Raw genomic sequence first — 10269 nt, forward strand, 5'->3', positions numbered from 1 at the left:
GCTTCATGCGTGCTTCATGCGTGCTTCATGCGTGCTTCATGCCGCCATTCTGTCAGACTGCCCCTCTGTTGCTATCTGTCACACAACACCACCACCACACAATGGAATGTTGATGGGAATGTTCGACCTCTACTGCCGTACCACCAACGTCCACCTCCGATGTCGTGGGCCAACATAAAAGAGGAGGCATTACTTTCAGAGCAGCCCTTGTACACATCCCACCTCACAAATACTGCAGCTTTTTGTAGCAGAGGTATGCAGAAGCAGTTTCATAATATTAGATGCACCCGCTTAAGGGATTAAACAACAATACAGCGATTCAGTCATCTCTAGAAGTGTCTTAATTCATGTCCAACGGGTCTGCTTTGAAAAACGGTGGATTTCAGAGACACTACTGTTTCTTTAAGCAACTCATCCCTTCCAAGAAGTTTCCATTAGTTTATATGTTACATGCAAGACCAGACTAGTTCATCTCACTTTAACGTCTGTATTAGCTTCTTTCTTTAGAAAATAAAGATGCAAGGCTCTATGTCAACGTAAAAATTACAGTATTGCCAAAGCAAAAACTTCCCTCCATTGTCAGTCTAACAGACATGAAAACTGAAGTAATCTTGACTGGAACTCATCCCTCCAGAAAGCTAACCATTCCTGTCTCCCTTCACAGTAAATGGAGATTCAGTCAACACACACCAGCCAACACAACATCTACACCAATTATTTATTTACTAAATAACTACAGTGAGTAAGACTAAGATAGTAACAATAACTAAAAGAGTAAGACTTACGCTGCTACTCAGTAGAGAAACTGTAAATCAAAATTTGGCACAAGTTGATCACAAAGATACAGAAGCAACTTTTTGAAAGCAACTTCTACAAGTTGTTATAATCTGAGCATATATCAAAGGAAGTATCTACTCAGTATACGAACTTGACAAGTAGGATTTTTCACATTACTTCACTGTTTCCTAACAATGTTTATCTGCTATCCTACAGCAAAGTACTTTCACAGCCTAATCTATAAGTCTCTGAAAACAACTCAATTTTACAACAGTGTGAGCCACTCTTTATGTGTGAGGATAGTACGGTGTGCTGATCTGCTTTCCTGAGAAGGCTTTTGTTCACTGATTCTCTTATACGAGGGAAAGCCAACACGCTTGAAACAGGTATGAAGCACTGCGTAAGTGAAGCTTGAAGAGCGTATGTGGCTAATGTATACTACATGCTCTGAAAACTGGTCATGATCCATTTCCTCCACCGTATTTGAAATTTGTGAAACCTCACAGTAGCTGATATCCCTTGAATAGGCAGGCACAATACGGGACTTCAGATCTGGAACACCTGTGTTATCTCTTTGCTTCCACACACAGGTGTCACAGCCCAGCAAAGAAGCCCTTCCCTCCTGGCTTCCCCACGACCTATGCCTTCACAACTGCCATTCAACGGTACTCAAAGAAACACCAATCTACAGCTGCCCTACAGCCAAACGTTTTGCAGATAAAGCAAAGGGGGCAGGCTAGGTTTTATGACTCTGCTCTTATATAAACAAAGCTATCTTGCATGTTCTTTCCACTTGATACATTGCAGTGTAGTCATGCCTTTTCCTTCACTGATGACAAAGACCATAAACCCTCCCACTCCTGACAAGGTCCTCAGTACAACACTGCACATACACCTTGAGAATCTACTACACGTTTTCGTATTAGGTCTCATTGTTAGCTCCCACAGCAGCAGCATTCACCTCACAGCTCTCTTACTAAAATGTCAAGATATGTCAGCAAATCCCTCTGCCAATCAGCATGGCTACACCTATGATGATGAACAAAGAAGAGTTACGTAGGTAACTCTACAATCCAAATATAAAGAAAAAAAATTAATCCGCATAATTTAATAACATTCCCTAGTTTTAAACAGTATTCAGAATTTTGCTCTGAGAAGGTATGGGTTGCCAGCTGCTAATGAAGTTCTGCCATTTAGCATTTGTGAAGCATGTAGTGAAGCATTAGCATTTTATTATTTTAGAATGCATTACAGGCATCAGAGCTATTAATGCCTCAGTTTAATTCTGCTTAGAATCTAAACTAGAAGTAACAAAACACTAAATAAGAATGCTCCAACTCTAAGGCCCATTATTTGGAGAATAGTCAGATATAGAAGTATTTGACAGGCCAACAAACTTCACAAAACAATGCTCCTGGACCTACAAATAAAAGTTTTGTGGGTGAGGTATGGTGTGAGTGGTTAGTGTTATAGATTAGTGAAAAATATAAAGTGTACTAGCTTAATTTGCTGCACAAGAATTAGGAGAGCCTGCACAACCTGAGAATGAAGAGCAAGACACTGCAATCCTCCCTCTCTACTCCACTCCTGTGAGCCCCCATGTGCAGGAATGTGGTGCCCAGCAGAAGGACAGGGATCTGTTGGAGCAGGCCCAGAGGAGGCCATGAGGCTGATCACAGCCCCTGTAACACCTCTCCCATGGAGAGGGGCTGAGAGAGTTGGGGGTTCAGCACAGAACAGATGCCATGGCCATTAAGAGGACAGATGTGCTAAGAGCGATCAAGTTATGACCCACAGACAAACACCGTGAGTAGTCACTGGCAGTGATCCCAAATGCCTTTAGCTGTGAAATGTTTTAAGAGCCCAAGATACTTTCACAACCATGTTGATAATCACTACTTTTCACAAAGCACTTTCCATTTCTACGAGGTAACAGACAAGACAAACGCAATCTACCCTATGGATTTGATATACTCAGCAATAGCTTTACACTCATTAAAGTCTTCACACCAGCCACAGCTGCAAAAGCAGTTAATTTCAGTGTTTGTTTTTCTCTCATGCCTATTCCCAAAGTCCAGAATGCAGCTAAACAAATAGAAAAATGTTCTATGAAACACACACCACCTCCCTGTTCACATGTCAGATGCTTCAGCAGTACAGATCACTTAAGATCAAAAGCTGCTCTTAAAGTCTTATTGCAGAAAAGAATACCAGACCTTCTCAAATGATCACCTCCCCTGAACTGCCTTCTGTGAAGCAGTATATGAAAACCATCTTTTAAAAAGTACTTGCTCCAAATTCCATATCTGCTAGTGCTTTTTGTATCCTTCAATCAGTTATAAAACTTTGTTCCAGAATGGTGACATCAAGCTATACAAAAAAAACTATCACTTTGCAGTATCTGCTGGAAAAATTCTCAGCCTTAGGAAATTAACATGGATATTTTAATTGCAGATCTTCATAAACCTTATCAATCAAGATCTGATATCAACGAAGTCTGAAGATCACAGAAACCAGCAAGCATTTCAACAACCTTGCAAGCAAGAGAAAGAACTCGTGGTAGGCAGTTAACTCAGAAGTTCATCTTACGCCACTTCTCCAACATTGGCTTTGATATTCTAGATGTTTCCCTTTGTTCTTCCTCTCAAAATTAACTAGGAACACAAAACTGGTGAAGAAATTCTGTGTGTATCAGACAGAAGTCATTACTGTGATTCATGATGGAATCACTATCTTTTAGACAGGACTTTGCGTCACTCCTTCCAGAAAACCTACTGTAAGAACTTGGTAGAAACCCGACAAGTCAGGTTTCTACCCCACCACTCTGGACTAAAAAGAATCACCTCATCTACCCTGTGCTCATGGACTCTCTAGAGTTGTTTCCTCTCTTTTCAAACATCTATTTATAACGTTACCAAATGATTTTCTCATGCTAGACAGCACCAAAAGCCACTAACAGGAGCTCTCAACATTCCACTATTAACCAGTGAATACTTCAGAGTGGCTTAACGTTAATAAATTACTACTGTTTAAACAAATGATATTTGTTGTTTACATTCAGAATCACAAGCACGATTTTTATTCTGTATCAAGGGAGGTGAAATCACTAAACATTATCTCAAAGTATTCGCAAGTAAATGCGTGCATATTGTTAGCATCTATTATAAGCAATCGTTTCTATTAAAGTTAAGACCCATTAAGAACTATCTCAGCTCAAATTCCAGATAGCTCCATTTCTTCAGCATTTTATCTGGTAGTATAAGAATTAGAGTACTTCAATTGACTTGATGCTGCTATTTTCCAACCAGGACACAAACTAGCTAAACTGTAAGAAACGGTACCTATCACAACTTACAGTTACCCAGTTTCAATGCCTTATTCTCATTCATTACATCCTTTATTAGTTAAGATCCTGCAGACACCCAAAATTCCCCATGCTCCAATGTGAACTAAAGTTACAAAAATCTAAGCTGTCATCTCATGCCTCAAGTAAAACTTGTGCAAGTTAGTAACTAGTAGGATACAGATACCAGCAAAAAAGTCCATCAAATTCAGTGCAGCACGCACACGCCAGTATTGTTGTAGAGTGTCACTGCACAACTCAGACATCAATTGTTTTTCAGAAAGCAATCTCATTCTGTTTCATATTTTGCAGTCATGAGAACTACACAGCCTCTTTACTTCATTAAGTTCTTAACATTGCTAACTGAATCAACTAGTGTATCAGAACTCTGCCAGGGTAAGCTATCCTAGAATTGTGTGCGAATATACAGTTCTTCAAATCCTCTTAAGCTCTTACATAATGTTATGTGTATTAAAACAACAGCTCCTTCACATTATTCCAGAAGCTGTAGCATTGGAAGTACTGTGGCAAGGAAGATGCGCAGAACTTCATGTGTTACTAAGGTTAACAGCTTATGCAATTTAATATTAGCATACTCATCACAAACTGCAGTTCAGCACTACATGTAAGAGACAGTGTCCCAGATCTGAACCATGTTTCATTGATTTTTATTATTTTAAGACATAATTAGAAAACACTACTGAGTAGAAATGAACAGAAGCTCATCAAGAAGTTTTAAAGCGTTTCAGCAGATTTTTGAAAGCAGAAAAGAAAAAAAGAAAGAAGACTGTATTATTTTGTGCTAGCTACACCAGGATACTGTGCCCTTGAAAGCAGGACAGGCAGCAAAGCAAGACAAAGGCACCACTTTGGCATTACAGCCAGTAAGATAAAAAGGGCAGTGATACACTGAAGGCGCAGAGCTGCAAAATGACTCAAATATGAGATTGAAGGTACAGAAGTAGAACCTTAGAAGAGACCAGGTTGGTCGAAAGAGAGCATGAGGAAGATGACTACTGCAAGTAGATGGGTATCTGCAAAACTGTATTAACATGCATAGTCTTAACATGCTATTTAAAATAATCATAAAGCAGACTACGCATCTACAGTGCAACAGGGAACAGTGACTGTGTCACACCACCCACGCCATATGGGACTATTAGTTCTTGTAGCAAGACAATTCGCGGAACATCAGGAACCTGTACAGAAATTTTAGTATCCAAAAGAAACGCACAAGCCAAGACTCAATCTGTACCTCCCTGCTTCATGTTTATTAAGACAGTTTATGCCTAAATTTAAGATGTAATTTCCCCACTTCTCGCTGTTTCTGTTAGAACCCTCACAGGCGGACCAAATCCACTCAAGACAGCCAGACGAATGTGCTGCTTTAGATGATGCCTTGTTTACCAAACACTTTCCCAGCGTTCAGGTGAGCATCTCTTCCCAGTCAGTTGAAGCACTGCACCACCATTCCGCCCCTTTTGTGGCCATTTAGAATATTCAGGAAAAAAAGTGAGACAAGACCGTACTTTCCTCCCCTTACCTTCCACTGTTAAGTTCCCAAATTTTAATTTTTCATGCACCAAGTCAAAGGGCAAGTACTAGTCTATTCAAATTAACCTTTCAACATTTCACAAGGTAAAATTTGATTGCATTAGTTAGCAATGACCATTAATTCTTCTAAGCTTGTTTCGCGTTCCTTCTTTCCAAGCAAAAGCAATTGTACCAAAACAATCATCACCTGAATTCCCACTTTCTGTGATGTACTTACAGCTACTTAAAAAAAGAAACACTCATTAACCCAGTTCTTAATGGTGCATGCCTTGCAAAAACTGCCTAATTTTAACACAGCCATCATTTGCTCGTAAACACTTTCATATAGATTTCATTTTGCTGAGATTCATTAAACTGGTCCATCCCCAGAGCCTGGAGATCTAAATATACTCAGAATAAACAACTCCAAAAAGCAGCCTCTATGACTAAGTAGTGACTGCACTACAGAGGGCAGGAGTAAGCAGATTTGCTTGCAATTCATTCATGCTAGATGGCTCTAAGTCATACAATACAATTCAGCTGTTCCAGGAACTGCAATGGTACCATTGAGGAAACCACTTCTTTGCATATCTCCTCATAACCAGCACTTGAAAGCAAGATGATTGGCAAAAAACAGTCTATGCATAAGCGAAAGCCCAGAGCTTTTTTTTTTTTTTTACTCCATTTCTATATCCCAGGTAAAGCTTTCTCCTTCGCAGGTGTTCTAGCAGCACTTCCCAATAAAAATATCCAAGGCGAAAATAGGTCACATTTGTCTCCCACCGTCCTCAGGCCAACGCTAGCTTTTCCCTAGTGAATGATCTCCAATACTTTATTCAGCCGACTTATAAAGACAAACATACCACACGCAGCTGTCCTATAGCTATCGCTGAGCCTTTAAATCAACCGCAAACATCTGTAAAAGTACGCTGAACCAGCGGAGCTCCAGCTGGGTGCCACAAGGCACCCAGCAGACAGCACAGAGATCTCTCCGGGACTCACCTACTTAGCCAAGCGATTTCTACAGCACCCCCAAGGCGGCACGCTCAATGCAATAGATGCACTGACAACAGCAGTAAGAGCACGGACAAGGAACGCGGGATACTCGTGCCTTCGTTCTCCGTCTGAGGTGTGCTCCGGCTCCCAGCACAAGACTCCAGCCCGCTTTCCGCACAAACCTGTTGGCTTCGCACCTGGTTCCGAGGGGCAAGGTGCACCGTCATTCCCCGAACACCTCGCGACCGGACGGGCTCTCGAACCGGAGGGCTTTCGAGCGGGTCGTTCGCTATTTCCCCCCCGCGAGCCACAGAAAACACGAGGCGGAGCCGGCGGCGGAGGGGCAAGCGGCCCGCTCTCGGCGCGGTGACCCCGCGGGCACGGGGAGGGCAGAGCCGGGAGGGGACAGAGGGCACAGCCTCGCGGGGGCACGCGGGCCAAGCGCACGGCCCCGCGGTAACGGCCCTCCCCCTCCGGCCCTCTCCCGCAGCCCCGCCGCACCGACGACCTTCGGGGCCCCGCCAGCGGCCCCCGCCGCCGTCTCCAGGGCCCAGGCCGCCATAGGAGGAGCGAAAAGGCGGAGGGAGGGGAGGAAGGGGACCCACCACACCCCGCCGGGCCGGCCCCATCCCCGCAGCCCTGCCCGAGCGCAGCCCGGCAACTTACGGCGTCTCCTCGGGCCGCCGCGCCCCGCGCCGCCCTCTGCATGGGCAGCGCCCGCCGCAACCGCCCAGGGGACGGGGAACGCGGCGAGGCGGGAGAGAAAGGCTCGGAGACGGCGGCGGGAAGCTCGGCCGGGCCGCGGGGCTCGGGGAGGACGGCTGCGGCAACTCGTGCCCCGCGCCGGGCGGACTGACGGACGCTCAGCCGGGCCGCGCCGCTGCGGCGGCTCCGAGACGCGACTGACAACAACGGCCGCGGATCGCGGAAAGCCGGGGGGGGGGCGGGGGCGGGGCCTACGGACACCCGCGCGAGCCCGAGAGGCGGGCGCACCGCGCCTGCGCGGAGGGGAGGCGGTGCGATTGGCGTCACGGCGGCCCAATGGGAGGAGGGCGGGCGCGTCGGGCGGGGAGAGGCCGCCTGAGGGGAAAGCGGAGCGGGGCGGTTCGGGGAGCGAGCGGCTCGGGGAACGTGGGGTTTCTTCCCTTCTTGCCCATCTCGGGCTCTCGTTTCTTAACATCAGCCCTGGATATGGCCAAAACAAGAAGGGAACGAGATGACAAGCCACTAGAAGGCTGAGGAGAAGGCGAAGCCCGCGGGGTCAGCGCCCCTCAGCTGTCCCGCGCTATCGAAGGGCCAGAGGGCTGCGTGGTGGGGTTGATTTAAAAGTAAGGGTAGTGAGGGGAAGGGGTGCGACTGAGCCTAGCAGGAGAAAATAGGCCGGGGTGCGACCCTGCAGGTACTTCATGCTCATTTAGTGTAGTGTAGCTCCTGTGTGCTAAAGGTTACAAGCAAAGCCATCGCTCAGCATCATGGATAAGTTACGACTTCCCTCCGAAGATCAAGGAAAGAAATCCTTTGAATAGCCAGGGAAGGGAAAGGCTTTAAAGTGACACATGTCAAAGTCAATTTTTTTTCAAATGGAAACGGCTTAAGATGTATGGAGTGAGAGAATACAGAAATTCATTATACTGAAGCCCAGTTTTAAGAAAATGTTTGGTAAATGCCATTCTGTTTTCCTCATGCTTTGGCAAAAGTCGGGTATCATCCTTTCTTGAACAGCCCGTATTACACTGGAAAGCTGGGGGTATCGAACTAACTTGGAACTTCTTGGGTTGAAACCAATCATTTGTGAGCAAACTGGAGTAGAAAATATGGTTCAGATAGCTAAACTGCAATAGTATGATTATACGTAATAAAAACAGCCTTGAGATTTCATGTTTTAAGCTTTCAAAGGAGAGAGAGAAAAATAACAGGTCAAACTGGGATACGCTGATCCCAATCACTGCTTTCTAAGCAGAATGAGAATTTCTTCACTTTGTCATTGCACAATTCAGTAGGCTTGATTTTCCACTCTTACATGATTTTTTCACTAATAACACACAATTGATTGCTGGATTCATAACGCAGATCTGATGTAAGAGATGACAATAACCAGCCCATCGTCTCTGACTACCTGATCACCACAGGTTTCTCAGGTCAATGTTTGTAAAGGTGTGCAAAATGCATCACTTTGATTTCTGAGCCTGCTACAACCAGATGGAGCCTGCTGTCTCCTGTTCTGTAAAAGTTAAGTCTAGATTATTTCTCTCACTTTGTAGTTAAAAAAAAAGCTATAATTTCACTTGTTTGTTTCACTTGCATCTTGGAGAAGGCACAGTCTTACAAAGACCATGTACATATTAGAGTTATGATTCTTCAGTTCAGTGCTACTAACTCTCCCTTTGCAAAATATTTTGGCTAAAAGATTGCTTTTATTCTTTATTATTTCTTAGAAATGACATTATCCATTGAGGCGCCACGTGACGTGTCACACTTAGATGCACTCAGGTTCTAAGTGCATCTCAGTCACTCAGTGCCTTTGTGTGTTTGCTTATAATGGAGAGCAGGTGAGTGGAAAAGGATACACTCACAGAAAAGAAAATGTGAATATTCTTGCCCTCAATATTGCTGATGTGAGTTACTGTACTTTGAGTCACTACTGTATAATACAATAGTTCTTTTCCTCAAGGGGACGAGTCTTTGTAGTTATGTATATGGGAGTCTAGAAAGAATGAGAAGGCCAAGGGTGTCTGCAACACTTAAGGGGGACAACAGGAGTCTAGCACTTGCAGTAGGCTGGAATTCAGCACTGGCTAGTTTGCCTTTTTTCCAAGCAGTTTTATTTCTGCCTACACTAGATTGCATGCTGCTGGGATGAGACCAATATCATTCCTCCACCACGCTAACATAAATTTCCCATCACGCATGCAGTCATTTACACTGGGCTTTGACTTCAATGGTGCAGCCTTGTTTTGGTTTTGTGAGGTTTTTTGCAGTGAAAATTTAATGTGATGGCTACATGCCTGTGAAATCAGACAAGCTGCAGCTAGGGGAGGTCAGCTCCATAGTTCTGATTTTGGTTGGCCTCAACCGGTTTACCTCACAATAAAAGCACAGTGCCTTGTCTCCACATTGGTTTTACGAGATAGCTAATATGTGTTAGCTATGCCACAGCAAAAACACATCTCATCCATCATAGCCTGCATGTATCTGTCTAGGCAAGGTGACAGCAATGGCCTCAAGTATCTGAGAGGTTGCTCATGGTGTGTACGCATCCAAATCAGACCAGACAACATTCCTCTTTGCTAGATTCACCCTTCTACTGTAGACAGAAAATGGTAGACAGTATTTGTTTTTACAAGAGTCTTACTGGCTCACATTAGAAGGAGCCTTATTTTATGTAGGGGACTGAAGGTGTAAGTCACCTGTGAAAAGCATGGAGTATGTAAATACGCATGAAAATGTTAGTCTGCTCTACAATATGTGAGAGGGGATGTGTTTTTCAAATGATGAATCACATCAGTTCTCCTGTTTCAAAAATTAGGCTAATACCTAATGTAAAATATTTTGCACCTCTCCAATGAGATGTTTGAGATGCAAAGTAGTGAAAAATTTGAGGGTGTTTCAATGTGAATGAG

The 10269-nt window shown here is 44.2% G+C and overlaps 1 protein-coding gene across 2 annotated transcripts in view; it reads right to left on the reverse strand.

The window, feature by feature from the left end:
• The window catches only part of SNRK (SNF related kinase), a 39954-nt gene extending 32379 nt beyond the window's left edge, over positions 1 to 7575 (reverse strand). The window contains exon 1 of one of the 2 annotated variants that reach the window (XM_021386319.1): positions 7316 to 7575. The gene's annotated coding sequence lies outside the window, so the exon portion shown is untranslated. Of the gene's footprint in view, positions 1 to 6846; positions 7104 to 7315 lie in introns of those variants that run through there. The other variant, XM_021386320.1, reaches the window with a different exon arrangement.

Source organism: Numida meleagris, chromosome 2 (genome assembly GCF_002078875.1).
Source record: "Numida meleagris isolate 19003 breed g44 Domestic line chromosome 2, NumMel1.0, whole genome shotgun sequence".
NCBI classification, from domain to species: domain Eukaryota; kingdom Metazoa; phylum Chordata; class Aves; order Galliformes; family Numididae; genus Numida; species Numida meleagris.